The sequence below is a fragment of the Nematolebias whitei genome, chromosome 2, assembly GCF_014905685.2.
Source record: "Nematolebias whitei isolate Nwh7 chromosome 2, NemWhi1, whole genome shotgun sequence".
Classification (NCBI taxonomy): domain Eukaryota; kingdom Metazoa; phylum Chordata; class Actinopteri; order Cyprinodontiformes; family Rivulidae; genus Nematolebias; species Nematolebias whitei.
The window spans coordinates 15,834,580-15,860,495 of NC_056499.1; the positions used below are offsets into that span (position 1 = coordinate 15,834,580).

Below are 25,916 nucleotides of genomic sequence, written 5' to 3' on the forward strand. Positions count from 1 at the left end.
GTGTGTGTGTGTGTGTGTGTGTGTGTGTGTGTGTGTGTGTGTGTGTGGGTGTGTGTTTGTGTGTGTGAACTGATAAATGATGGAATCAAACCACATGGCGCACAGAGAAGCAGATAAATTCTGTCTACATGTTTTTGATGCAGAATGATACAAGGTGTCAGGGGTTTGGTAAGGTAAAATACCAAACATGAAGACATCAAAGCGCACGAGATGAGATAAGCAGAAAGAGAGGCAGATAGAAAACAGGGTGACTGGAAGCATGTGTTTGAGAGTGCATGCATGCATTCAGTATAGCATATCTGGCAACCCAGAATGAGTTTCCACAGTGACCCTGTTTAGCTCTCCATAATAAACTTACACTTTCATTACCACCCAGCGTTTGCACACGCATGTGTGTTATTGTATTTGCTTCTCCCATTAAACATTAGATCGAGACAACACTGCACGAGCGTATCAAACAACGCAGTTAAATATGTACACACATCAGTGTGCTTATATATAGTTTCAAGCACACACATGCTGAGAGTCAAGGAAATGTAATACTGACTGCTCTGATTAATAAAGGTCAATTAGCAATTATGATTTCCATATTTAATCAGCCCCATGTGGTGCTGCTCGGTGGCTTGAGCTTTGACAACCTCTCCCCTTCCTTCCTTCAGTATTTACTCCTCTCACTGCCTCGCCTGCTTTATATCACGCTCCTCTGCTCTTCCCATCTCCTACGTTATTAACATCTTAGCATCCCTCCTTCTCCAGCCCCTCCTTTCATATCTTGTCACCCCTCTCTCCTCCCCTCCCCCGCCTTCTTTTCCTACCTCCCTTCCCCTCCCTCTGTATCCCTTCCCTTGTGCTCTCTGATGAATGCATCCCCTCATTAATCTCGATGCTTTTCCTCTTGCTGTGTTCTTCCACAGGCCTTCAAACCTCGCGCTAATTGCAATTAATCACGGAGAGAAACAGATGCTGGGAACAAAGGCGACCGGGGCGGGGAAGGGGACATGGTTCTGTACATGTGTCTGTGTGTCAGTGGGGCTACCAGTTTGCACGTGTGTGTGCGTCCACGGATATGTACGACAGGGTGGAGGATTCACAACCTGTCAGTCAGGTTGCAGCCCAAAAATTGAATCCCTGTTGATATTTCCCAGTTTAATACACAATAGTACATTAGCTTATTTTATCCTTGCATACTGTTTCTTTTTTGCACTTTATATTTTTGCTATTTTTGGGTGTAACTGGGACCTTGAGTACACACCTCATGTACCACATGTGATGCAAATGATGTTACCTTGAACCTTGACATCAAAGGAGATGTCTGCAGTTTTGCTTTGCATGATTTTAGTGCTGCAGGACACATGTAGAAAAATAAGCTACATACAAAGTAAATGTAGCTGTAGTCTGTTACATTTGCATTGAATGAAAAAAAAACTCTCTGATTGAAATGATTTGATTAAAAATGTTTTCAAGAGAAAGTTAAATTGGATGCATGTTTGCAATTTTTGATTGTTGATTCTTTTTCTGCTCTTCTTCGCAGAATTCAACTCACAATGCGACCTGTCAATTCTGCAACAAGCTAATGTAAATTTCCTGTATCATTTGAAAAGAACACATTTCAGTGGTAAAAATCTTTTCAACATCAAAGTAAACATGTCGGTAAGAACGAAACTTTTATATCAACACTTCAGAAGTGTCAGTTTATTGTCACTTTCGTGCTTTTTGTACACAGTCCTTCGATCATGTTCAATCAAATCAAATGTACTTTTATGTCCCTATTAGGAATTTTTAAGACTAAAAAGTACTAGGAGAGTACATTCATGTACTAACATAAAAAAATACCAAAGCAAACAAATGTTGCAACAGTTCAGAAAATTCAATAACTTAAACAACAACAAAAAAAATCATGAATTATTTGCACTCGTCATAATCTAAATGTTTCTTCATGAAGTAAAATAATTGATGTATGTGTAAAAATTATATATTCGTGTGTTTTTTTTCTTATTTATGTTTGTACTTGGTGTGATTAAAATTACTTCACCTTGTTGTGCACCTCTGTTTCTTGTCGTTGCAGTGTCAGTATCCTTAGAGAGACAGTTGTTGCTGAAAATCAATTTGAATAGGCTTTTAAGTTTATTTGTGGAGTACATAGAGTCTATTGTTCTACTGTGATAAAGTTTGTTCACAAATTAAATACAATCAAGTTTAAGACGTATTTGGAGTCTCCAGTTTTTCCATGTGCTAATGTAAAAGAAAGTTAACCCCAATTTCAGGAAATTGAATGAACAGAGAAGCACCAAAAAACACAAGCGTCATACATGAGAGTTTACAAGCCTCAGTTAGTATGCTACATGTCAAAATAAACATTTTAAATTACATATTTTTTCATGCATTTTATGTTTCTCCCATCGTTTCCATCATGTTGATTGACCTTTTGTGTTACCGTTTATGTGAAAGTTTCAGAATAGGGAATAAACCAAACCACGTGACTGCATATAAAAACCTGTTCTCGCTGAATCAGAGAAAAGGAGCGGTTTAAGTGTGTGCTTTAGGTGGCATCGTCCATCACAGAGATCTCCATCACTTATCATTCACAAGGCAGACAAAAAAAGGCTTCAGATTAAAACAAGCTCTCTAAACAAAATGGAGAAGAAATCAAAAGAAACCACCAGTCATCTGTTTCTCTGTGCACACATACATGCTTTTATGCATCGAAACACACGCACATATGAGTAGCCTCATACAGCACGAGCCACACAGGGATACCGAAAACCCATCAAATAACCAGTGGTAGGTGATGCAAGGCTCTGCTATGTTTTAACACAAGTCTATTATACTCCAAATCCACTCTAGAATGCTACACGGTGTCCAACACAATGGCCCTCAGCTCCACCGCAGATAAGAGACTACTGCTTCTTTCCTTATATAGCTAGGAGAGGATCATTTTAAGTAGCTTTGAGCCTTTGCATATAGGGCATTGGAGGAACAATAACGAAATCAAGCTGATCGGATATATTCTCTGGGATTACCACAATACTGCAACCCCTACATAACCCTCGGGCATCCACAAACCAGCCTCCAACTGTTAGATGTGAGAGATAACAGGCCTATAAGAGAGTCAGAGAATGTAGAGGAGTATACAGGAAATGCAGAATAAGGTCATTTTCACACCTGATAGTCCGGTAGACTCGGTTTGACTGGGGGACCAAAATTCAGAACATTTGTTTACATTTTGATCTGGTGCGGTTCACATTCACACTGCACTGAGTAAACCTGTGACACCCCCACCCCCTGGCCCACCCTTGCTTGTGGTGGCGCTGCACCTAGAACTACTGAAGGAAACGACACGAAAGCCTCTTAAGAAGATACTGAGCGCAACTTACTTCTGGAAATAAAAACAAAAATGGAGTGGCGTCAAATTTTAGCGGATTTAAGATTTCTGTTTTGTCATTTTTCAACAGTGGACTCAGCATGAGTGGAAGATGAGGCAGAAGACCATGGAGAATGTTGTTTTTCACACAAGGCAGCCAAGACAGCTCTGTATGAGGTATGAGAAATCTGCGTTTGTTTTGGTTGTATTAATCCAGAATGCCCTGCGCTGTAGTCCACTTCCTGCTTTTGGAGCGGTCTCCTGTCCGCTTGCATACACAATGCATTTGAACCGCGCTAGAGTTCACTTCAACTGAACCGAGACCTAGGTTTTTAGGTGGACCAGAGTTTGTTCGGTCCGAATCAGAGTTCAATTGCGCATTCACACCTCCCCAAATGAACCGGACTTTCTAGGCAAATGGACTAGAGTTCGATTAAAGTGGACTAAACAGGGCTGGTGTGAATGCACCCTTAGCTTTTCATAAAATCAGAGGTGTGGACCGTTCTTATTTGCCCTTTCTCTCGTGCTCCCTTTTCTATTTCCCTGTATTACAATGCAGCATAAAGCTAAAAACGATTAACGAGAAAGTCAAAGAAGGAGGCAAGTTAAATGTGTAAATGTTGCATTGTTGGATAATTAGGAATCTTTATGTTGAGTGTCGGTGAATCACTGATAATGACAGCAAAGAATACACGGCCAGGCCTTGCACCGCTGTTCAGCAGCAGCTTCATCCGTCACAGCTGCTGTCACATTTTATAGCCTAAAGCATACTGAGCTGTTCATTTCTGGTAACAGCCGAGTGGGAGTGGGAGGGGATGTCTTACAGAAAGATTGAAGAAAGCTCCATTAATTTTCTACTGTTCCTTTTACCTGATAATCCTATACCTAAAAAAAAAAGAAGACTTCTCCCGACAAACAAATCACTGACCCCCCTCCCACTCCTTCCCCAACAAACAGTCTCTTGACAATTCCTTCCCAGCAGGCTCCACTCAGTCTTTATTTATTTTTTATACACCACCTCTTGCGAGTCTATTGCTCAGCATGCCGCAATCGCTGCACTTAACCCATTATGCTAGGTACTGCTCCTCAGAACGGTCGCTCGCTCCGCAGGATAAATTATTAACTTCCTCTACGTCCCACCATTTATCACTGAGCCCCATCAAGGAGAGCGGGAGAACCATTGCTCATATCCATGGCAACAATGGCCCATTTGTGAAGCAGTTGGAAGCTGCAGATGATGAGAGGAGAGTTGAGGAAGACGAGGAAGCACAAATAATACCTGTTATCTCTGTCTTTTCTTATCATCAGAGCCTGCTCTTGTTGATTTTTCTTCCTTCTCCACAGCTACCCTTGTTTGCTTGACCTCTCTGAGCTGCCCCCTTGTCTGTGTTCGCATGTGGCTCCTCACATCTCATTCACACCACCCAGCTCTCTCCTCAAGTCTGAGATGGCAGCAGTGTGGGTAATTAGATCAGAGCTTTTCTTTTGTCTCCATGGAGATGAATCATACAGTCGGGGTGACAGTCTGAGCTTTAGCGCTACGCGGTAACCTAATCAGAACGTTTGAACCCCGGCCAGAGCGGCAACATAACCTAATAACGCTGCCGTGAACCTGCAGTGACCTGCATCCCTGTGCACAGCAGGGTATACAGAGAGGGGTGATGAGCAGGTCTGGTTAAACACCAGGTCACATCCCAGGCAGGGCGTGCTTGTGTGTGCGTAAGTGTGTACATGTGTGCATGCACACAGGAGTGTCTGAGCTGCAGAGGAGAAGGCCCTCACAGGTGTCCTAATTCATGAGCAATTGCGACTCATGAATAATTAAAGACAAAATGCAAATGTTCTCCTTTGATCATTTACATTCATGTCTAACAGCATTAATTAATCAAACAAACCTTTTCTTTATCCCCAGAGGAGTAAAAAAAAAAAATCCTCCAGTAATCAGAGCAAAGAAGCTCTTACGCAGACACAAACCCATAAGGCAAACAAGCATTTTAAAAGAAGATGCACACAATAAACAAGTTCATGAATGACACCATTTAGCCTCATGTGAGGAAATTCTCTGTGCTGGGAACGTTAGCAAGACTCAACTCTGGACCAACCACATGGTGAAGGTGACATGGTGTAACTTCAACTGATATTACTTTAATCTCCTCTAGGGGTTACACCCACATGATGCTAATGCAGTTTGTGAAAATACAAACACAGAACCATGTAAGCAACAGCTCCATGGTGAACAAGGACCAGACATAACACTGGACTGGTAAGACTTCTATGTTGTTAAATCTCTTTAGCTACTGTTCAAACAAGCATGCACCAACAACCCCATACGCATAAATTAATTCATGAGGTGTTACACATAACAAAAGAAAGGAATAAGACTCTTTTTGCCATAAGAAATGGTTCACAGGAGCACACACAGACACACAAATCCTAGACACAAATTCTAGACTGCTGATGACAATTTCATAGGCTTTGTTGATATGCTCACGCTGAGGGATGGACCTTATAAACAGCCACTCTGCAGCTGACTTCTGTTTATAGGACTGGGATCATACATAATGTGAAAGCTCATAAAAAAGAAACAGCTACATCCTCCTCAGTATTTGTCTACCGTCTGCATCTCACTCAGGTTCTTCAATTTTTTTTTTCTTAAATAGATGTGTAGTTCAGATGTTTTGGAGTGGGATTTTATGATATCCACTTGCCGTGGATAGGTTTTTGAACAGCCTTACAGACTTTATTTTAACTGGGCTGACGAGATAATGATGAGTTTGAGCAAGGCCAAGCACCAAAGTAAATTATTGCAACTTGAAACTAGTCTTTCACATAAGCTTTATTTGGTACCACTTTACAATAAGGCTCCCCTTATAGATGGCTAATAAATAGTTTATAGATACATTATTAATTCCTCTATAAACACTTCATAAATCATTAATAACCACTTATTATGCATTAATTAATGGCGAGAAAGAGACAAAACTGACCAGTTTCTTGTCAAATAGTGAGCCGAATCTGTTCACCTATTTCATCTAAAGTTGTTATATTAAAAAGTTCAGACTAAGTTACTGCCTTCTAAGCACAAAAATAAATAGGTTTACAAATGCTTATTGTGCTTACAAAGTAGTAACTTGGTCTGAAATGTTTAATATAACAACTCTAGACTTGTTTTCAACTCTAGATGAAATATATAGATAAATAGATTTAGCAAGAAACTGGTCAGTTTTGTCTCTCTGTCATCCTTAATTAATGCATAATAAACTATTCTTAATGATTTATAAAGTGTTTATACTAAACTATTTATTAGCCATCTATAAGGGGAGCCTTATTATAAAGTGGTACCCTTTATTGCATTAACATTTATAGTTTAGTGCAGTGTTATTTTTCCCATTACAGTTATTTTGGCCACGATAATGATATGTCTGCTGAAATGTCCGTGCTGCAACAGAAGTATCAACTACTGCTGTAACTTTTAATTTGCTTGCAAGTAACCATATACATCTATGCATTGAATTATGAAAAGCTAAACTGACACTAGTGTAAAAAGTTTATTAAATAGCATTCACATAACATGAAATTTCATGCTCATTAATCTAGGTAATAATCCAACAATGTTCAGTCAGGTCAGCATTCGCATAACTTGAGGTAAAATATTTGAAATTAGAGTTGTTTTAAAACAGCAGTCGATCACTTTGTTGCTGGTGTCACCCAGGCTCTTAGGTCATCGTGTGGTCAGAAATAAAATATAATTGTCCAAAGTGAAGTGGTTCAAAGAGTAATGTACAACAGGTGAGACATTAATGGTCCATAACCTTTCTCCCTACTTCAAACATCTGAAATGTCACTTTAACCTGCACCCTGACCTGCTACTCTTTGCTTCCTATAATAAGTCTGCTTGCATGCAGTGCACACTTGTAGATGCCTCCTGTCACACAAACATAGAGATGAATGCATGCACATCCCTACTCCTTTCATTCCCTGCTGGTGCCACTCGCCCGCTGTCATACCCTCCTGTCATCAGTTTCTCCTCAGTGACACAGAGCGGCATGTCTGACTTATGGAGGATATCAATATCTCTGACAGAAAGGGGCAGAGGGAAAGACGCTCACCTCAGGCTTCTTTTAGGGCACCTCGTAAAGCTAAATGATAGTTGAGGGGGATGTGAGACCGAGACGGAGAGAGGAAAAAAAAAAACGAGTGGTGGATGTTAATGTAATAGCAGGAGGGCCGTAAATAACTGTGATAAAGATCTACAGCATGTGTGTGATGCTTGCATGCAAGGTATTTCTGAGTGTTGATGGGAAGGTTAGAGAGGACAAGAGTGGCTGACTGAGTGATCACTTGCTGTGTGTGTGTGTGGTGATTTACATTCAACTTTTGTTGTCAATGTGTATTATCCTCTAGCTGATCTCACCAAGGGATTTATGCTAACAGCCAGTGTCCGAAGTGTCTAAAACTAGGTTGTAAATAGCTGTCTGGCTCCGCTGACATTGCCAAACTGTCTATAAACCTGCCACCTTGGACAGTTTCAGTCACACGGAACAGGAGAGGCCAGGCAACCATTAAACTATCAGTTTACACAAGGAAGGAAGGAAGAACTGCGTGTGCAAATGTGTTCATTGGAGTCAGAGGCCTGCGATGCATGCATTTGTGTATAAAGCTACGCTGAATGTTCTGTCTGCAGGAGAAATGCAAAGTGAGTGTGGGGCACAGTGCGCACGTTTAAATATTCATAGTGTAGTTAAAATGGACAGGTTGACACCACTTGAGATTCTCTGGCAGTATTGTAAACAGATACAGTACACAAATTTATGGGCAGGCCTTTGACATGCACACTTGCACAGGCACATTAGTTGACACTCATACAGAGGTGCTTGAGAATGAGGTCAAGGAGACAGTTGAACTGAGGAGAGGATCAATAGAGCTGCGAGTGTTTGTGCACCTCTCCTTTCCCTCCCACATTTTCTTTGCCCTTTTGACATCTCTCTATCTATTTCTCTCCTTCGTTTTCCTCTCGAACCAATCCTTGCACTCACACAATGAACAGACAAGAACTACCATCTCTGCAGTGTGTTGTAGCTGCAAGCATATGTCTGCATGACTCGTACAAGTTGTGTTCGTCCTACTGAGGGAGATCTGTGCTGGGTGACTCCAACTCACTGACATCCCACCGGCAAAAAAACCCAACAAAAAACATGGGTATGATTGGCAGATGAAAAGAGAACACAGCGGTACCAGAACAACAAGCTGAGAAAAGGCACGGAGAACATGTAAAGGACAAAATGCTTTCTTCCCTCGTTGGGAGCATCTCATTTTTTCTCATTAGGAGAACTCATCTAAAGCTCAGAGGATAAAAGGAGGACTGATAGCCGGTATTTCACTCTCACTCTGTCCCTCCTCTCCCTCTTTTTCTCCCACTGTGCACATGCCACCTAATTAATTACACCCTACCAATGCATTACTACAACAACCACTGCTGGCTAATTAACAGCATGCCTCAATCATGACCCCACTTCAAGGGTTCTGGATATGTGTGTAAAAATGTGAGATGGAAAACGAGTAAATGTGTGCTGAAATGTGTAGTAAAAGAAAAGGGAAGCAGTGGGGTAAAATTTGAAAAACAAACGGAGATACAGCTAACAAGAAGTGTTGAGAGGAGCACTGTTAAGATCGATGCAGAAATGTGAAGACAACCGTATGACAGACAGATGCTCACAAGAAGGGAGTGGAGATTAAAAAAAAATAAAAATCTACTGCAGTGTTCTGCTGGACTTTATCAGTCAGGCTGGAGTCACACAGTCTGCTGCACACTCACAGGCAAAGGTTTTAATTCTGTAAAAGTATGTTAGTGAAAAGTGTACTAAAGAGGGCCTGGGAAAGTTTGTTCAGGTAATTACTGTCGATTTGTGTTTTTAAAAGGTGTGGGCTCCATGCGGGTGTGGTGGTTTTCACTAGGCGCCTTCCCAAAACACTTTTAAGAGGACTGGGATGCCTTCATCTCCTTTCTGTGTGGTTTATATGAGGTCCAAAGGAGGCATGAGGGACTTGAGTCAACCTACTATTGTTACACCTCGATGTTGCCAAAAGAGTTTACAGAGAGGAAATGGTTGGCCTGTAAGGACTGTCAGGGATTCCAGCTTATGGATGTGATGTGTTGTCTGTTTAATCAGCCTGCCACAAGATTTCAAATTAAAAATTTATATTTTACATGCATATGTAAGATATACATACTAGCCACTGAGCTGGCCTGGCAAGCCACTGAGCTTGCCAGGCCAAGCTCAGTGGCTCTCACTGCCTTAAACACGCTCATACTGATTGTATCACGGAGAAAAAAGTGGAGCAAGGCAAATCCTACAAAAACATATATGGACGGTACAAACTGCAAACCACACACACCACATGAAGGACCACTGTGGCTGGAGTGAGAGCAAGAGAAATAAAAGAGAGACGGCAAAGGAGACAGCGATACTTGGTTTAGTGTTTGTAATTGCAGTAGTGTTAGAGACATATTATTCTTCGAGCACGTCACGAACACAGAGTGTTGAAACCCAAAGGATCAATTATGAGATTAACAGTGCTTGGATGAACTTAGCGGAAGTGAGTTTTCAAGAACAAGATATCTTGTCAAAATCTGACTTATGACAGCAGCACACACACGACAGTAAAGGTACCACTAATATCAAGAAATGTTATTAGCATCAGAGGTTGAGGTCTATAACTTTATGTAGAATTTTAGAATCCAAAAATAAAAATGCAGCATGTATGATGTTATGACATCTGTTGTATTAAAACTTGGAGGCATTTCTTTGCTGGAAGGAAAGCACAGAACAACCCTGACAGTTTCTCTAGATTGAAAAGATGTCTTTGCTCTTCTCTTGACTTGTTTTGGCAGGGGTTTGACTTACCCACAGGCTCCACTCTGTTTATCGGATTGGTTGAAGCTAGCCCATGACAGTGATAGACAGATGGCTCATCAATCACATGCCAAGCATTTTCTGAAGATGCCAGCCCTTTTCTGAACATTGTCCAACAACAGCTTCCCTTAATGACAGTGTAAGAAACCATCTGGTGCAGCAGATCAAAAGGTAACATGAAAAAGACCATTTATAAAACAATAAAAACACATGATTTATATTTGAAAAATGAAACTAATGTATCAGTTCAGCATAGTTTAAGACTTGACCTGAGTTGGTTAAATAAGTTCGCTCACAATGACTACCATTTTTTTTGTGGTATAAGTCGCAGTTTTTTGCATAATTTGCATGCTCTGCGACTTGAAGCGCGGTATTTATTAATTTTTTCCATATTTATAAAAAAAATTTTTGGCTGAGATATGACCGTTTTCATTCATTCTGACTGAAAATATTGAACACTACCATTTTCAGCTGGCGCTCGAGTTGTATGGCATGCCGTTGTATTATGTAATAGGTAAAAGTGACTATTAATGACACAATTGGCTTGCCACATCCTGCCACCATCGTCTGCCTGGAGCAACCGTCAAATCAGCTTAATTTTTCTGCGTCTCCCCGGCGAAATGCAGCTGATTTGACCGTCAAAGTGCATTTCTTAAGTAAAAGATCAAATGAGACACACCTCTACTATAAAGGTGAGCAAACAAATAATTGTTTTTAGGTGTTTATCTTGTTAAATTTCGAAGAAATGGACAGCAAGTCGCCCTCTACGCATTCATGTTTCCGCGTATCGGCTTTTAAAAATGCAGCTGATTTGACTGTCAAAGTGCATAAGCAAACGTTAGACTGTGACACACCTTTGCTATAATTTCGAGCAAACAAAAAATGTTTTTGGGTAGTTATCTTGTTACATTTTGAAGAAATGGACAGAGTCGCCCTCTGCGCGTGCCCGCTTCCACAAATCGGCTTTTGAAATGCAGCTGATTTGACCGTCAAAGTGCATTTTTTAAGCAAAAGATAGACTGAAACACTTTACAATAATTTCGAGCAAACATATAAGTGTTAATCTTGTTAAATTCTTGTTAAAGTCCTCCCGTGCACGCTCCTGCGGCCGCCATTTGGCAGCCAATCAATTTGACACAACACCGGCCCACATTTCCGGGTTGTCAGCGGTGACGTGTGACAAACAACACGTCAGCAGTGACGCATAATAGATGCGTCGTACTCGCAAAGCAACAGATTTATGGATTTTTCCACTTTATTAGACATATTTGGACTGATGTGACTTATAGGGCGGTGCAACGTGTACGGCAGAAAATACGGTAAGTTGATTAAAATCAGTTCAGTACAAAGTAAAGAGAGCGTGACAGTTGAGTCTGAAGTTCAATGATGCTAAAATAATAAATGAAAAAGAATCTAGTTAAAAAAAAATTCAACATTTGAATCCATTCATCCATTATCTTTACCGCTTCTTCCTTTTCTGGTCATAGGGGTCACTGGCACCCATTTCCAGTAGTCACTGTGCGAGAGGCGGGGGACACTCGCCTCTGATGGTTTCCAGTCCATCACAGGGACACACAGAGACAAACAACCATTCACTCAATCACTCACACCAAGGGACCATTCCGAGTTACCAATCAGTCTAACATTTGAATCCTATTTAAAAAAATTCTATGATTCCTATAAAATGTGTTTTTTTCTATTACTGTAATACAATAAAATAAGTATGATTTGGAAGAAGTGGCAACTAGAATTGTAACTAGAACAGAATAAATGAGCTATCTAGATATCCATGGCATGAGAGAGAGAAGAAGGAGAGAGTGAATCAGAAAGTACTAGAATTAAGGCAACGGTGGAGGAGAGAGGCCGTGTTCACTGTCAGCCATTAACATGGCCACAACTAAATTATTCACTGTGGTCTGTCACCTTACACAAGCCCTGCTAACATAGACTAAAGAGAGCTCTGTGTGTGTGTGTGTGTGTGTGTGTGTGTGTGGGTGAGAATGTGCGTGAATGAACAGTAAAAAAAAGAGATTACTTTGAAGGGTGGGCTCAGCATTGCCATCTTGTGGCAGGAAAAAAAGAAACAACATAAAAGCAGCGTCTATACTCAATGTGGGTTTAAATCAGGCTAAAAACGTGCATGCAAATAGTATACAAACTGTAACTTTTCAATACTCAGTGAGAGTAAAATACGTATGCAAAAACACAAACGCAAAATACAAAAACACACTCTGAACACAAAGCTTTCAAAAGCACAACTGTTTTGTGTAGAGGAAACTGATTTCCATGTAACCTGCTGGTTTACTATTGAACAGGAAAGGATGTTGGGAGGAGCAGCTGGGTAAACAATACCTGCTCACCTGGAGTCATTTACATAGATTGCCTGTGTGTGTGTGTATGTATGGGTTTGTGTGCACAGTTGTTATGCAGAGACAAGTGTCTCCTGTTGCTGCTTTTATTCATCGTGCTCCTGAAAGTGCGGTTGGCAAGGAAACTAGAGAGCCACAGGGGCACGACAGACAAGTCAAGGAGCAAGAGCAAGACAAAATGGGGGAAGAAAGGGCCAACAAATGAAAGAGTGCAAGTGAAAGCAAAGAATCTTGGATGAGAGTGGCAGTGGGAGGTTAGGTGATGGAGAGAGATGGAGGAGAGAGTTAAAGAGAGGAGGCAAAGAGCATGTGACAGTGTGACCCGTGCCTCCCACTGACAAGCTTTATTACAGTCCCACCTGCTGAGAGACAGCAAAAAGCACTTAGTCTTAGCTGAGTCGTCTGACAGTGGAGGACAGTTTACAGGAAAGGAAGGAGAAAGGAATCAAGAAAGCATGGGATGAAGGCAGGGAGGCTGGACGGGAGGAAGGGATGATTAAAGCCATGAGCTTGCAGAAATGGAAGGAGAGAAAAATTTAAACAAACAGAAACTGAGGAATAAAACAAGAAGAACAATGTTCCCCTTTACATATGCGTTGCATACCATCATAGCATTGTGAAGTTTTTATTTGGTCTTATTTTGTTTTCTAGAAATAAGACAGAAATTTGTCTTGCCAATAGCAAGTCAAGCAGTCAATCCTGCTTAAACATCTGTATTTTGGCGTCAAAGGCCAAAGTTGTGACGTCCCACACTCTCTGTTTTGAAGCTACTGCTGAAACATCTCTATAGCCTGACCTCACTCCTCGTTACAGAGCAATAGCCTCAGATCAGGTCCATGAGGGCTGAACCCAAACCCCCCCCCCCCCCAACTTTTATTTAAATTAAGCTTTTACTGCTTTTGTAAGCAAATCAGTTTGACATGATATTAATGGTTAATGGATATTAACGTACAAAACAAATAGCCTAAAAAAAATCAGTTTTAAAGATGGGTTGTTATACAGATGAACAAAAATATTTTTAGAGCAAAAATATTTGGAAAAATATAGAACCAGGCATTTTTAATTGAACGCACTGCTCGCTTCGGCTTTTGTAGATTCTGCTACGTCCTTCACCGCAGATGAGAGCAGGTGCTGAGACGCGCGCAGCTGGCGATCCGCTGATCCATCCATCCATCCATCCATCCATCCATCCATCCATCCATCCATCCATCCAACCAACATCTTTACCCCCTTCTTCCTTTTGGAGTAGCAGGGGTCGCTGGTGCCCATGTCCAGCCGTCACTGTGCAAAAGGTGGGGTACACCCTGGACACATCACAAGTCCATTTCAACAGTGAGTCAGCGGACACGCGTGGCCAGTAACAGGTGTCCGTCTGAGCTTAACGCAACCTTTTTATACCTCTTTAAACAGGCCGCTTGGACCGACCGGCCTCCTCCTCAACAAGTAGATTAACACAATTTTACATTGTGCGTTCTTAGCTTTATTTGTGCTGTATGGTTCGTAAAACTGCACCAAAGCCCGAGACCGGCCCGGCCTTCACATTAATCACATAACGACCCGGACCGGCCCTAATCTGGGTCGGTCTGGGCCGGGTTTCGGGTTTGGGTTAGAAAGGACAGCTCTATTGCAAACTAATGAAATTCCAATAAGTTTTTCTTATCAAATAATAGTTAACAGAAAACAATATATGTTTAAATTATTATTAAGTCTGGCTTCACTTTACAAACAAGTACTGGTACATCTTTGGAATTTTGCTTAAACATCATCATGAGAAAACTCACTTTGCCAGGTTTTAAGGCACTTTTACTGTAGCTGCAGGATAGTGGTTTACATTATTTGTGTTTACATGTATAATGTGTTAGTTTAAAAATGAATAGTATTTCTTCACTGACATACAACCATACTTTGCTCTAACACATGCTGAAAGTAGCAAAGCATTTTTACAAAGCTTGGCATTTTAGTCAGAAATACAGTATTCCTAAAGCAGCACTTTGCAACAATGACATTGTCAGTTGTCCATGACAATTGTTTTGAGAGTATTGAGAGTTACTTAATGGTAACTGTGTGCTACATGCTGCTAGACTGGAAGATAAAAGCCATGTTCTTCCACCTCAGCACCGAGCAACCCCAGAAGACAGTGTTTGGATTGAAATTAGAGGCCAAAATGTCTTAATTCTAATTACAAGCAAAACTATCAGTGCAAAGAGATTTTCTCTCTGCTGCACTAAACATTTTCTAAACTATGAGTGTAGACATGCAGGACATCCAGAACTGTGATATTTGAACGCACTCGTTACATCAGCAGATCTTTGATTTCAGGAATGTCACGATTAATAAGAATCAAAACACTTTACTCACATTCACTGTATATCTGTGTTAAACATTTCTTGTGGAATACCGTAAACACTTTCTCAAGTACTTTCCCCGTCATTATTATTTATCAAAATTCATACCAAATGTAAGAAGAAAATAATGAAGACGATGAAATGATAAAAAGTTGATTGCTTTCTGACAGATCGCGTCTATTAGCACTCCGGCTTGCTGATGTATCTGGTGATGAGCTGTGGCCAAGTAATGACGTGCGCTGCTGGCTGTGAATCTATAGGCCTCTTCGTAAGTCTGCTCTCTGAGACTCCCAGGCTCTGGATGGAAAACCACAGTCACTAAATCAAACCCATCCGGATGTAAGATGAGAAAAAGGGATGGAAGTGTGGGGAAAGAAAAGAAACTAACATTGAGGGTAGAAACAGGAGTTAGCAGCCTGGTTTTTGGCTTTGCAGCAAGAGGAATGTGTTGGAGAGGACAAATCAGCCAAGAGTGACTGCACAATAAGGTCACTGTGACCGGAGGAGAATCCTAACTCAAATGCTACACTTGCACACGCACATGCACACAAACAAACACGTTAAACACACAAGTGCAAACAAAGTGAGCGATTGAGTCAAAGCATAAGACCATGCCCACCCTGTGAGTGGCTAATAACCATGGGCACAAGGCCAAACCCACTGTCTCCTGACTAATTCCCCCATGCCCGCCAGGACTGGCGCCGCACTCCAGAATAGAGCTCTGCTTCTCGAAAAAAAATCCTGTGATCACTACGTTACTAAATAACTCAAACTGATAAATGAAAACACAGCCACGCAGGCCATCCAGTAAACCCCTCTCCCACATAGAAAATATCAGATGAAAAAGACAAAAGAAAATGCAAACGCTGATTTATTATTGTCTTGTTGAGTCTGTTAACCGCATCAGCTGTGTGACTTGATCCAAAAAAAATGTGAATACCTCAGCGTTCACTCTTATAAAGCAATGAGGTGATGCCATTCCAACTGCGGCAACGCCAAGAAGCTTGGTAAGTTGTGGTCTTCAGAGTTATTTTAAACACTCGCTCATGTACATCCCCCAAAGACGGAGTGGGAGAGGAAAGGAGGGGGACCGAGCAGTGGCCTTTCCAACTTTTTTAGTCAACCTTTAGTTTTTCTCTCTTAAAACATTCCCTGTACACTCTGCATTTATAATGTCCTCAATGTTTTGTTGCTCCTTCTTCAAGTGCATTTCTTCTGCTTTATTTCTCTGCTTCAAACCTACAAACAACCTTTTCTGCAATCCACTTGGTCTTCTGTTTATACATTGCTTTTTTGAAGCCCAACTTGACCACCTGCTCTCCAAGCATTTTCTCTATTAATTTAAAAGTTTTCCACAACACACTCAAACATGTGTTGCCAGACACTATGATTTATTCTTCTCTTCGAACCCCAACCAGCAGCCTGTCTTCCGTGGTGCGCCACGCACCCACAGTGGTTAATTGTAATTGTATTGAACTGGCCATCCGCCAGTTGCTCAACATTGCCAAGTCTGCCAAGTCCAGCTGTGCTATTGCAATCAAAATATATGCCCATAACAATCACGTCAGAAGAACGTGTAATTTCTGTCAGGACACACACACATGTATATACATCAAATGCAGATGTGGCTAAATGAAGTTGATCAAAATGACAAGGATGCAAGTCGGTGGTAAAACAAAGAGTGAAGACAAACAAAGAAGAGCAAACCATAACAATTGTCTTCTCTATCTTTATCTCAATTTTGATGTCTTATGAATAGCTGGAGTCAGAGCAGCAGGAGGTCCATGCTCAGATTTAGGGGAAAGTCATTGTTGAGCCTGAGTAACTTAGTGTTCAGCAAATATGTTAAGGCCTCTATGACCCTGAAGCAAATTGCAGCCAGCTTGGATGTCACACCGCCTGTTTCCTGTCTGACGTGACCTCATAATGGACTGTAATATGTCTGTGCATTTATAAAAAAAAATATAAAAAATATATATATATGTATATATGTATATATATGTATATATATGTGTATATATATGTATATATATGTATATATATATATATATATTTTTTTTTTGGATTTACGATAACTGGTTTCTGCTGCTTTTTGGATTCAGCTGGTTGTTGGTTTTATCTACAGTACAATCAAGGAAGTCGTTGGCAGCAAATTTGGACCCGATCACGCTGCTTGCCTTTATGATGGCTTGGCTCGTGTCTCGAGTACCCAGACTCAAATGCTTTGGGCAGAATGGATCAGATCTCGGGGATTTTACTCAGGCATGTTCCATCGGTGTGGCCATGTAATTTGGATATTTCGGAACCATTTGGACCAGCACAGACTCAAGGTAGATGTCATTAAGTTCTGCCTGTCCCCAAAACAACCGTGTGTTTATCTGAAATTGGCTCCCCTCGTCCCCTGGCTGGCCTTGAAGGCCATCTTATCTGAATTCGCATGGAGAACGTAGAATCTGACACTCTGCCCCACCCCCTCCCACTACCATTGAGGAATTTCCAACAGATAACCAGAGGAAACCAGCTGGATAAACATTGTGTCATCATTTCAGGACTCTTGGATTCCCAGAGTCGTTGTCCTTGGCCATTCCTGGACATCACTCGAGAATGTTTACGGATCTCACCGGAGGGAACTGGTTGATTATTCCATCCTTATCAGAACTCTTACAGTGTCCTCGAGTGCATCCTTGAACATTGCTCACAGCTCTCGTAGTCTCTCCCCCCTCTATGGAATGTCTGTCACTATGTGCTTTATGTGCGAGGTGTTTTTTTTTAATATTAGAGCTTTTCTTCTCAGTCAAGAAGAAAAAGTTTAATAGGCATATTTTTGCCTCCAATTCCTACGTGTTCTAGTTTCACTACTTTTTGTCTGTCTAAGCAGATCTCACTTGTAAATGAGTCTTCTAGGCTCAGTGTGATTTATCTGTCTAAATAAAGGTTGAATTAATATTTTTGTCCTTATATAGTCCTGCAGAGACAAGACTGTGGCTATATCATCCTGTTTCTATAACCTCAATAAGGCTGCTGTGTAAATGATTTAAACCCAATAGACGTTGATGCTGTACCTCCAATCCACTGTGTTTGAACACAACGAGCATTCTTTATGCCCCGTTTCTAGTCTGAGCGGGGGAAATGGGGCATGTCATGTCGGTGGGAGCTGCAGCACAACATCCATGATGGAGAACACTTGAATAACTCATGAAAACCCCATTTTAAGCCCATACTCAAACATTGGGAAGATCGTACAAGTTATGTGTGGTGGCCCCTTTGTCATGACTGTTTAATCAAGTGTCTTTGTGGTTGTGTGAGAGCGTCTATGTGAGTGTTTCTGTACATGTGTGGGTTCCGTCGGAAAGAGAGCTTGAGACAAGTTCCTGTAAACGACAAGGGGGTCCTCATGGCTAAACAGAAATAGCCTTAGAGAAAAACAGAAGAGGCCTCAACAAGAGTGGTGAGAAAGAGGTAAAGCAGCAAAGAGAGAAAAAAAGTGAAAAGTGGAGCGATATGACACTTTCACAACTACTGCGTTTATGCGTACAAATATTTACATAGAAGAAAAAGAGGAAGAAGAGACAGAGAAAAGGAAACAAGAGGCAGTTCAGCAACACTAATGAGAGGAGACAGCCAGCACTTTACACACAAATACACTGAGCTCCAAAAAGTACACCGCAGTGATGACTTCTTCTGGGCCATATGCAAACACAGTCCCTAATTTTATTGTATCACTTCCATGCCCTAACCTCACAAGTTCAGAACAAGCATCCTCAAAGCAAGCGCAGGTTTGTTGCCGTGCTGCTACACATTAACATAGAAAATAAATGAAATGCGATTAACGTAAAACTCGAAAAATCTGTTTTGTCTAAGAATAAAACTGACCAAAAACACATGGCATGCAAGTATGTAGAAGGTTTTGTGAGTCTGTTTTGTGGTTTTGTTTGCAGGTTTGCATTACTGATAATTAGGAGCAGTTGCTATTTAACAATGCAGTCCGGGGATGGTGAGGCGATCAGACCCACAGGACATTTGCAAAGCAAACTTCAGGCAAATCACTACTGTCTAATTGAGTGTTACACAGCAGCATGTTGTGTGTGGACTACTGAGATCTAGAAGATAGAAAAGAAGAGTTGTTGGAGTTTTAGTAGAAATGTGGTAGTTATTTTACTCATATATAAATGTTGAGGTGATGGAAGATACGAGAGCACAAGCAAGAAGGATGACATCAAGTAATTTTTATAACTGTTCAGTTTAGGCGTTTAAAGTGCCACATCTCACTCTGGTGTCTCGCTGCTTCCTGTGTTGCTATAAAGTGAAGCCAGAAGGATGATGGACAGCAACATAAGGAAGCAAAGACTAAGATAGTAGATGCTGTGATTTAGCATTTACTTCTGTTATATGGTTTCTAGCTGATGATGAAAAAAAAAAGTTTCTTACTGTTTTGTTTTGTGTTTTTCCTCATCATGCTGTGAAGTGAAAGAACTATAATACGTTGTACAGTGCAATAATGTTGGGTTTCTGGTCATTAGTAAAAACCAACTGCTCATTAGTTGACTTTATAATATGATCACATTTAGAGACAGAGAAAACATGTCTAAAGAAATTGTAATTTTGCACATAATTTAAAAATGTAGCTTTCAACCACCCTTTTTTATGCTCATCTTCTAAATTTCAATTAAAAATGACTAAACCTCTACAGTCAACATGGCACTATTTTAGGAAAAGCACAGATAGAAAATAAAATAAAAACAGGAGCATATAAATATTAAAAAAAACAAGAAAGCAAGGGAACAAAAATGAGCAGATTAGCTGTTATGTGGGAGAAAAACACTTACTGGAAAGCTGATGGTCTGCTTTCTCTGCTTCTGAGGTCCCTGAGCATGAAGGAGTGCGGTCATGTGCAGGTTGTGACGGCCCTGAACCTGAGTTCGCCTCTTTAGCGGCTCTAGTACTCGGGATCAATGCACCAGCCTGAAAATACAAAACATCATTAGAAAGGTCGCATTGTAATTTAAACATGATTCTCTAGTTTATATATATTTTCTGTTAAATATATTGTGCAAACCCATTTTTTTTTTCACAAAGGAAAGTTAGCTGCTTCAGTTGCATCATTTTAGTAATAACATCCTTCATTACAATGAAACACACTGGCAAATATTTATTTAACTTCAAACAAAAAGTGACTTGCACTCTTACACATCCACGATTATGACAAATCACGGCAGACTGGGACTCATAGTATATTGGCTAATAGAAACAGCAGTTAACACACCAGTTCGGCGAGAGGAGCTGCAGCAAAATACAATATTGGAAAAAATATTAAATATTAAACATGAAATTCAATAGCGTCAACTTTGTTAAAAGAATGTTTCATGTTGTTGTGTTCATTCATGCTCATCTGCTCACACAGACTTATGTTTGTGCTGCTGTTCAGCGTATTGTTTTTATGCCATTAGTGCTTAGCATATTTTTAGTTGATGTTTTTCTTAACTTATATCATAGATCAGGGGTTTCAAACTCACTTACAAAACGGGACCAAAATTAAAACTTTTTTCAAACCAAGGGCCAATTTTTGAATCTGCATTAACTCAAATCAGATACCCGACATCTTTTCTTGGTTGCAGGTTCCTCAAGAGTTTGATTGGTCTCATTTGACATTCTCTATTGCACTTTGGACATCATAATCAAAGATTACTGAAAAAAATTATTGTGATAAAAAGTATTTTACATTTAAAATAACATCTTGAGGGCCGGATAAGACGTCAACAAGGGCCACATTTGGCCCCCGGGCCTTGAGTTTGACCCATATGTCTTAGATCTTATTATTGTTTTTCATTTACATTTTATTGTTGGACATAACTGGGACCCTGTCTACACGATTTCGTTCCACCCTGTGGTGCGAATGACACTAAAGAAACGCTGTGTCTGACTCTCAATTCAAAATACAACCCCCTAGATAAAAAGTTGAAGACTCCGGCACGAAACTGAACACTTAACCATAAAACGAGACCGATGTTGCAAATAACGGGACTAATTGTAGATATTTTTTGTCACTGGTGCATCCATTTTTAGCTGCTGTCACAGCACTCAGATTTCTGCTATAAAAAGACAACAACTAAAGGGGATGCAGCTCCTGGGTGAAGAAGTGTCCCTTCCCTGAAGTGACAAAGCTGCAAAACAGACAGACATACAGAATCAAAGATGGAAAGAGACACAAAGAGAAAGGCTTTGCCTGACAGAGTGTTCTCTACACCATTGTTGAAAGGAAAGAGGGACGACTTCAAGAGAGAGACAAGCTGACCATGAAAAGCAGAGGGTGTCTGTCAGCGAAGAGAGAGAAGGAAGTGGGGTGGATTATTTAAAAAAAATAAGTCTGTTATGGCTCCCGCCGCTGACGAACAGCAGAGAGACAGGCAGGGGTGGTGCAGCGCATCTTAAGACAAAAGGCACCCTGGGCTTATAAAATATACACAACTCTCAGCAAGAGACAGAGACACAGTGTGACAGAGCAGAGGAGGGCCCTGAAGACTGACAAGACTCTTAAACGCACACTGCTAAAAATAAAACACACACACCCTAATGACTACCCAAGAAGAGTTCGGGGGTGTAGCACTTTTTTTGGCTGAGCATGACCGTGTGATCACGTTTGCCTCTGCATGCAGGTGTTTGTCAGCATCAAGGTGCACTGGAGCTTCTTCCTGCGATTAAAACTGATTGGGTGAAAACCACAACAATAATTATGACGCAACAAACCACAAGTGTTCTGTCTGTTGGCCTGTATGTAAATTCATCAACCGGTCAGAGGGATTTTTTTCGCTTTGTTTGTTTCTACTGGCTCTTTCAGACCTGCCCACCTGCCCTCTATTCCAGCCCAGACAGCTGCTACACCAGCAGTTAAAAACCATTTAAGGAGGAGACCTCACTTAACAATAAACTCAACCTTTGTTCAATGTAACGATCCACTTCTCCTACGCAGTCCCAGTAATTGCTGTGCCACTGAATTATTGGGATTCTCATGTGATTATGTGTTACCAGGAAAAGGAATGTCACCGGGTTCATTCACTTCTTTGCTTTATTGAGTTTCGCTATTTATCTTCGTCATCGGAGTGTGTGTGCCTCCACAGTTCACCTGTCAAATATGAACAAAACACTTCCAAGAAAATAGTCATGTATGAGCCTGGGGATTAACTTTACTCCAGGAAAAAACACGCACACACAACAATTCAGCTTACAACTTCCTAACCTCTCTGCTCTTTTAGCTATGTGCTCTTGTTTCTCCATCCATTCATTATCTTTACCCGCTTCTTCTTTCTTGGGTCGCGAGGGCTCACTGGTGCCCATTTCCAACCATCACTGTGCGAGAGGCGGGGGACACCTTGGACAGGTCTGTAGTCAATAACAGGGACACGTAGAGACAAACAACCATTCATTCTCTCACTCACACCTAGGGACAATTTAGAGTTACAAATCAGTCTAACATGTATGTTTTGATCTGTGGGAGGAATACCTGGAGAAAACCAGAGGTGGAAGTAACAAATTACAAATAGTCACATTACTATAATTAAGTAGATTTTTTTGGGTACTTGTACTTTTATGAGTATTTCTTTCAAGTGTGTAATTTTACTCATACTTAAGTACAATTTAGACCATGTAATCTACTTCGCTACGTTTAAAATCAGAAGTTGCTGCTAAGTACAGCTGCAATTTGAATATTCAAACTGTCCAGAAGGCTGTAAGGTTCAGAGCTTGATGATTATCTTGCTTGTGCTACAGACACCATGGAGCTCCTGTACTCCTTCTCAGCCATTAACAACCTCTCTCTTAAGCTGAGCACAGCTCTGCCTGCCTCTGCTGCATGTGAACAACTTTTTAGCTGTGCTGGTCTACTCTTCACAGCCAAACGAAGCTGGATACTCTGTTAACTTTAGAAAACCAGCTCCTGCTGACACTGAACAAAAGGTTCAGAAAGTGAAGGGTGACAGAAATGTCAGAGTTTAAGGCACTTGAGGCTCGCACATAGTCGGGCGGACCTCAGTCCGTGGAGGTCCGCGCGTACCGGATTAGATTTGAAGCAGACACTTGCAGGGCATGACCGTGCAAAGCTCAGTTTTTACAACCATGTACTTCTACTCGGTGTTGCACAATAAACTGCCCGGTGACAGACGGTTTTGGATGCGACACCAATGTATTCAATTCCCCTTCTTTGTCCGTGGTCTGGTTTAATGGCCTTTTATTTTGTTATTTTGCAAGAGGCAAGCGATCTCTTCCTCCTCATCCATTGATGCCATGACTGAAATTATGAGAAATGAAGGAATTTGTCACGAGCTAAAATAACTCACATATATAAAAGGCGCTTAAAACAATAAAATAAATAAGCATATATATATATATATATATATATATATATATATATATATAGTGTTACATCATTTTCAGTCCCCTTTTCAGCATCTGCATTTGGTAGCAGGCCAAACAGACAAAGCCCAAGCAGAATAATGTAGTATTTTTATTCCACAGCAGAGAACTATATGTAGTTCTCTGCTGTGCTACTTTCCACCTCTGGAGAAAACTCACGCATGCAGAGAGAACATGCAAACTCCACCCAGAAAGGACCCCGGACCGGGATTTGAACCAGGGTAACCTGCTCGCTGAGAGGCAGCCGCTCTACCAACTGCACCACCGTGCTGCTTGTCGCAAACATAATCCTAGAATGTATCCAAGAAGCATAAAAAAAGATTGAAGGGAGTAACAACAAGCCTTAAAAACAACCTGTCATGCAAAAAATAGTGCTAGTATTCTCCACGAATGACATTAAAATCCACTCACTTTTGAGAGGTATAGAAAGTTAACTTTGCATGATGTTAGGGAAACAACACCTGTTGTGAACAAGATGAAAAGAAAGCACAACAGATGCTTTGCTAGGTGTTCACAAAGCTAAATGTCAATGTCAATGTGCTAATTTGCTAATTGGCAGGTGATTCTATAAACAGACAGCTATAAATGGATCCAAAGAAACTCCTTGTACACACACATTAAACATAAATTCACATAAAAGGCTCCTCAGTACTTCAGTTCTTTGCCGTGTAAACAATACAGGATGATGCAACATCACAGTCCTGCTTTCTAACAAAGTACATATAGGCTATTTGTTTAGAAGATTTGAATTTTGTTTTTCTGGATACTGACTGCTCTGTTTGCTGTATCTAATCTTGTGTCATTAAATGCTAAAAACACACGTTGTAGATTTTGATTTTTACTTGCGTAAAGTTTTGGTTTAACTGAGCTAAAGGACAAAAGGGTGCATACAAATTGTTGCAAGGCCTCGGTCAGCTTTGTATCCCATCTGCTCACCATAGACTCATGTTCGGGCTGCTGTTGTTAAGCCGTATGGTTTTACATTATTAGTGTTTAGCGTTTATCTTAGATCCTTATTTACCGTTTCTTTTTACACTTTATATTTTTGCTATTGTTGGGTGTAACTGGGACCTTGAGTTCATAATTTTGTTCCACCTCATGTACCACATGTGATGAGAATGACAATAAACTTTAATTTGAACTTGTCAAAACTGCAACGTTAGCTTGTTTTGTATTAATAGGATAAAGTGTTGCTGCATTAGAAAATAAAACATGGCAAGATTAAAGTCAGATTATAGCCTTGAAGATGTTCATCATCAGGACACATTTGGAAGGCAGGAAAGGTCTCAACATTCACTTCTGAAAATGGAACCATATGCATGCCACACATTTGGATGGATCACCACTGATTTAGCATGCTGGCATGCAAACTGAATGCAAATTATAACTTTGCATTTGATACAAAGTAAAACTGAGGTAAATGGCACTGTTATTAGTTTTTATGTCACTAGGCATTACAAAGGCATTACACCATTTTCTGCTCAAGACGCAAGATCCTTTCCTGTAAAGCCACAAGCAGAGCAAGAGTTTTATGTCAACAAAATGCTGATGCACCAACAATTTGTCAAGATAAGTTGCAAAAGACACAAATCCAGTAAGTAAATAGATGGCAAAGCCTTGGATCTTTGCATAATGGAAACGAGATATTTAGACTTAACCAAATTAAATGTTGCTAGCATTGCTTGATCTTATTTATTTATTTATTGCAACCTCTCCTGCACACTTGTGCAGACAAATGCCCTCTGAATAGACCAGGGATATTTAAGAATCAGAGCTGGAGCTTTAGAGTTAAATTAGAAAGATTTACAGAGGTTGCACTAATTGAGGTTAATTCCACAGTTCCAAATGATCTCCTCTCGACGATGAGGAGGAAATGGATGATGTTACAGTAAGGATGAGAGTGTCTGCCAGCAGAAATCAAACAACAGTGTGGAGGACCGTGTGACCTCAAAGAATCAGAAGACATTAGTTCCTGGATGCAAATAAACCTTGGAAACCTGCAGACTTGCACAGGGAAGCTTGCGAGTCTGTTTGAGAGAAAGTCTGTCATGACAGTCACAGCTGTATCAGCTGTCCACTACTAAAACACTGTTGACACCATCTTTGCTCACAAAACCTTGCTCTGGACACAGCATCACTGCCGAGTGACGCACAAGAAATGATGTGCGTGCATATCACTCAAAAACACATGCACCTTTTGACCGTTACTTTTTTACAAGATACACACACTTTTTTTTAATGACCTAAAGCTTTCAGGTCTTCATACATCAACACGTAAGCCCTGTACAGCATTTGAAGTTCACTTGATCCATTAAGGAAGAGAACAGGATCAAGCAATACATCAATAAGATAAGGTTGCATGTGTGCGTTTGTATCATGAAAGAACACCAACTTATGAGGACTTCCTGTGAACGTGCAAACAAAGCTGCAGCCCTGACTGTACGTGTCTATGTGTCGTGTGTGTGCGTGTGTCGCCAGGGGGCAGGGACAGGTCCATCCATAAACACTGATGACAGGCCAG

The 25,916-nt window shown here is 40.7% G+C and overlaps 1 protein-coding gene across 1 annotated transcript in view; it reads right to left on the reverse strand.

Moving 5' to 3' along the window:
- gse1b (Gse1 coiled-coil protein b) overlaps nt 1-19,856 on the reverse strand; it is a 128,107-nt gene extending 108,251 nt beyond the window's left edge. Inside the window, exon 1 of the mRNA XM_037690511.1 lies at nt 19,816-19,856. The gene's annotated coding sequence lies outside the window, so the exon portion shown is untranslated. The remainder of the gene's footprint in view (nt 1-19,815) is intronic.
- Nucleotides 19,857-25,916: the final 6,060 nt, after the last annotated feature.